Source organism: Manacus vitellinus, unplaced genomic scaffold, assembly GCF_001715985.3.
Source record: "Manacus vitellinus isolate BGI_N305 unplaced genomic scaffold, ASM171598v3 scaffold_64_pilon, whole genome shotgun sequence".
Classification (NCBI taxonomy): domain Eukaryota; kingdom Metazoa; phylum Chordata; class Aves; order Passeriformes; family Pipridae; genus Manacus; species Manacus vitellinus.
This window is the reverse complement of record NW_021940718.1, coordinates 175,651-179,943: the sequence shown is the minus strand read 5'-3', so window position 1 is coordinate 179,943 and position 4,293 is coordinate 175,651. Positions and strand designations below refer to the sequence as shown.

General features: G+C 45.9%; 1 long non-coding RNA gene across 1 annotated transcript; it reads right to left on the bottom strand.

Moving 5' to 3' along the window:
• Positions 1–2,553: 2,553 nt before the first annotated feature.
• LOC108641495 lies at positions 2,554–3,433 on the bottom strand. The gene is made up of 2 exons (XR_001922026.2): positions 2,892–3,433; positions 2,554–2,788 (listed from the first exon to the last, which is right to left on the bottom strand). It is a non-coding gene; the product is annotated as an uncharacterized LOC108641495 (long non-coding RNA).
• Between the last annotated feature and the right edge of the window lie 860 nt (positions 3,434–4,293).

The following is a 4,293-nucleotide window of genomic DNA, read 5'->3' as shown; positions in this document are numbered from 1 at the left end:
GAGAAACCGTTTGCAAACTTCTGTTTGATCATAAATCAAGGCCAGTAATGACCTTCTTTTTTTTTCTTTTCTTTTTTTTTGGTGAAAACAGCCCCAGTTTGCTGTTCCCAGACTCCAACACGGGCCTCGCTCGGAGCCCTGGAATTCCAGCAGGCTCCACTTCCATCAGGGCACCCGTGGCAGCTCCTGGAAGGTGAATCCCGACTGGCACCACTTTTTAAAGGGTGTTCTACGTGACCCTGGACAGGCTCCTTATCTCTCTGCCTTTCCATGGCTTTTCCAGGCCCTTTCCAGCTCTTTATTCCTGGTCCTGCTGGCTGCCCTTCCCTGTGGGATCTCTGCCCCCTCACACAGCTCAGGGAGAAGCCAAGAGCAATGGGAATTCATTGGGAAGTGCTGCTGGAAGGGGCAGGTTGGGTCAGATCCAAAGCAGGTCCTGCAAAGAAAACATTCCACTTCAAGCTTTCTCCCTGCCCTGAAACCAGCCTGGTTCAGGCACCCAACTCCTTCTTGCTCTGCATCACACCCCCATACATCCCAAATATTGAAGGGTTGGGGGGGTCTTAAATCCAGTGTAGGGGAGCCCCAGGAACCAGGTTGGGGTGGGAGGATCCCTCCTGAGGAGCAGGCTGGGAAACTGCGTGGCAAAAGGGAGAATTTTTATCCAAGGAACACTCCCAAACATCAGTGGCACAGAGGGGAACCTCCTTCCCAGCCCAGAGGGGCAAATCCAGCGTGTCTGAAGCCCTCTGGGTTTAGGGAGCTGCTGGAATAATCACCTGAAACGTTCCCTCTGGGCAAACACCATAAAAACCCGGGACCCCACGGTCTCCAGATCTTTCCACCCTCCAGTTGGATGACATTCCACCAGCGGGCTGGGTACATTTCCAAGGAACTCCTGACTTCTGGGAAGGTGTTACACAACCACACTGCAGCCATTCATGAGTTCAGCACTGGCCTGGTTCCCCCCTTCAAACCCACAACACTCCGCAAAGAAAACATTCTTTCCACTTCAAGCTTTCTCCCTGCCCTGATGGAACCAGCCCGGTTCAGGCACCCAACTCCTTCTTGCTCTGCATCACCCCTCCTCAGACATCCCAAATTTTGAAGGGTTCCCATGTTGGAAGCAAATAAAATGTTTGGTTTCCCTCGGCTCTAGATCTGGTTTGGTTTTTCAGGCAAGAAATGAAGTTGATATTACCAGACATCCCTGTAGCTGCTGCAGGGAAAGGATAAAATTCCTCGCACTCCTTGTTTTCTAAACTTTTAATATTTCCAACGAGAAGAGGGGGAATTCTTGTGTTTAACATCAAAAGGAGCTGAGAACTGAAAGCCAGAGGGGGAAAATTCTGGAGAGCTGGAGGCCAGAACATTCAGTGGTTTGTATTCCAGACCTTTCCCTGGATGCAGGTGTTTAGTCCAGCAGGAACCTGAACCCCTCCTGTAAGTCCTGGAGCCACATTCTAAGGCCAAACACACCTTGCACCTTCAGATCAACCCCCAGATCCAACCCCAAATGTTGGGTTCCTGACATCACTCCATTTTTAAGGCAAGTGCCAAATAAACAGACTTCTCCCACAGCAGGAAGAAGGATTTGCTTGGAAGGATTTACTTTAGATACAGAGAATCCGTGTTATTCTTAAACAAAAAAAAAAAAGGCAAAGAAAAAGCCAGGGGTGGGACTGAAAAAAAAAATACTGGGATTTTTCAAGTGGTTTGTTCTGTTCTGACACAAAAAAAAAATTCCAAGCAGGGGTGCTTTGAGGAGAAATCAAGCTGCCACCACCTCAGGGGTGACGCTGCCAACGCTCCAAGGATTCCTAAATTTCGAGGAGACACCTGAAAACTCACCACTTTTCCTTTTTTCCCCCACCAACCTGAGGAAGTTCAGACACACCCCGAGCCCTTTGTGAAGGCCTGGCTTTTCCATTATGCTCAATCACCTCCATCTGCCCAGGAGAAGTGCCAGGAATTCGACCAAACATGGAAAACTGAGACCTTCAACATGTTGTTTTTATGCTCAGATACAACAACATCTGGTTTGGAGAGATCCCATTTAAAGAAACGTCGATGCCCCTTTAGAAAATGAGTGATTTTTAGCAAATCTCCTCCTTCCAGATTTAATAGGTCACAGATACTCTCAAATATCTTCCTGAATATACCCGTGGATTCCAGAGAATTTGGTTTTTTGCTGGGATTTTAGAAACTCTGCCTTTTTCTAGTGCTCCTTAACTTTTGGGGCCAGTTAAAGAGGAGTAGATCACTTCATGGGGTACTTCTGCAACCTTAAAAACCTGCCTAAAGCCACAAGTTCTGTTCATAAAACAACAATTCCCCCCATTAATTCCTTGAATCCAGACCCTGTGCTAATGTGGCCTTGTTTGGGATGAACACACACTTCAGCTGTTTTCAAGGAAGGGGAGTTAGGGAGGATTTAAACACATTTCTGAGGGGAAAGATTTCGAATTTTATACCAACATACCGTGTTTTTAATTATTATTTTCATATTAAATATTTATAATAACAGCTTAACACTAAGAATCCATATTAAACTACGTTTTAAGAGGTTTATTGGCTTTTTGGTGCTTAGTGAAACAGCGAGTTCCATTTCCTGGCTTTCATATATTGATGTTATCTTTTAATGTCCCTCATCACCTTCATTTCCAAGGACCTTTTCCATTCCAGATCACTGGAGAAATGTCAAAATCTTCTCCTCCCTTTCCTTCCCTTCTCCAAGTGACATCTCCATGCCTTGTTTTGGGAACACTTTATGCAGCCACAGCTGAACCTGCAGGTGAATTAGTTCAAACAGAATTATCCCAGGAAAATTCTTTGACCAGGAATCAAAGCTTTTTTTTTTCCCTGAGTTTTCTCTACTTCACTGCTCATACACCTGAAATCAAGGCTGGATTTGCATTTCCCATTGCACTTCAATTCTGGCACCTTCAAGAAATTCTTCAATTTCCAGAATAATTCTTAAATTTCCAGGATAATTCTTCAATTTCCAGGATGACACCTCCCTGAGGTGTTTTTAGCTGGTGAAAAAAGGGCTTTTTTTACATTACAGGCCTTTGTAATAACGACCACTTGGCATCACAGTACTTGAGATCTTTTCAAAACCACCTGCCAAGAAACACAAGTGTTAAAACTGAAGTCTATAAACTTATAAATTTTAAAAATAGGGGTTTTTCCCCCCAGTTTTCCCCAGGACAACCCTTTCTTCCCAGCGCTCTCATCCCAGTCCCATCCCTGCTGTGCTGGAATTCCATCCTTACTGACATTAAGGATTAATAAACTGCAGATCCTTAAATTAATAAACTGCATTATAATCCAGAGCATCTCAGGGCCGGGCCTTTTAATCCCAGGAGAGCCCAATAAACCCCTCAGGATTTATTCCAAAGGATTTGATGCTCCCCTTGTTCCACGGAGGCGTTTTTTGGGAGCTGGGCTTGTTTTCTGGGAGCTGGGCCTGTTTTTTGGGAACTGGGCTCATTTTTTGGGAGCTGGGCCCGTTTTTGGGAGCTGGGCTCATTTTCTGGGAGCTGGGCCCGTTTTCTGGGAGTTGGGCCCATTTTTTGGGAGCTGGACCCGTTTTTTGGGAGCTGGGCCCATTTTTTGGGAGCTGGGCCTGTTTTTTGGGAGCTGGGCTCATTTTCTGGGAGCTGGGCTTGTTTTTTGGGAGCTGGGCTTGTTTTTTGGGAGCTAGGCTTGTTTTTTGGGAGCTGGGCCCTCAGGGCATCTGCCTCATTAACTGCTAATTAGCGAAGATTTAGCAGAATAAACAAAAATCCCTCCCTGAGCCCCTTTTCCACAGGCCCAGCCCTGCAGGATTTGCTGCTCCAGAGGCTTGGGATGGAATAAAACCCCAGCCAGGCCCAGCTCTCCCTGTCCCGCCACCGCCATTCCAAGGGGGAAAAAAACCCAGGAAGAGATGATGAAATTCTGGGAAAAGCTCCATTTTCGTCTTTATTAGCACATTTTCCAAGGCCTGGGGAGCTTTTCAGGGATTACAGGGGGATGAAGGAAGCTCTGGGAATGTTGGGATGGCGGCAAATATTCCCAAACAAAAGGCCAATGTGTGTTGCTACGATCCCAAGTCAAGCTGTTCTTTGGATTGTTGTAGTATTTTTTTCCCCGGCTCCTTTTTAGCTTTCCTTCTGTGTCCCTCTCGTGGTAACTGAGCAGAAGTGTCTCATCTGCAGTGGAATAACTTAATTCACAGCCTTCCAACCATTTTTTCCCTGCACTTTCAGTGCTTTTTTTGTTTTGTTTTGTTTTTAAATAATAAAATAG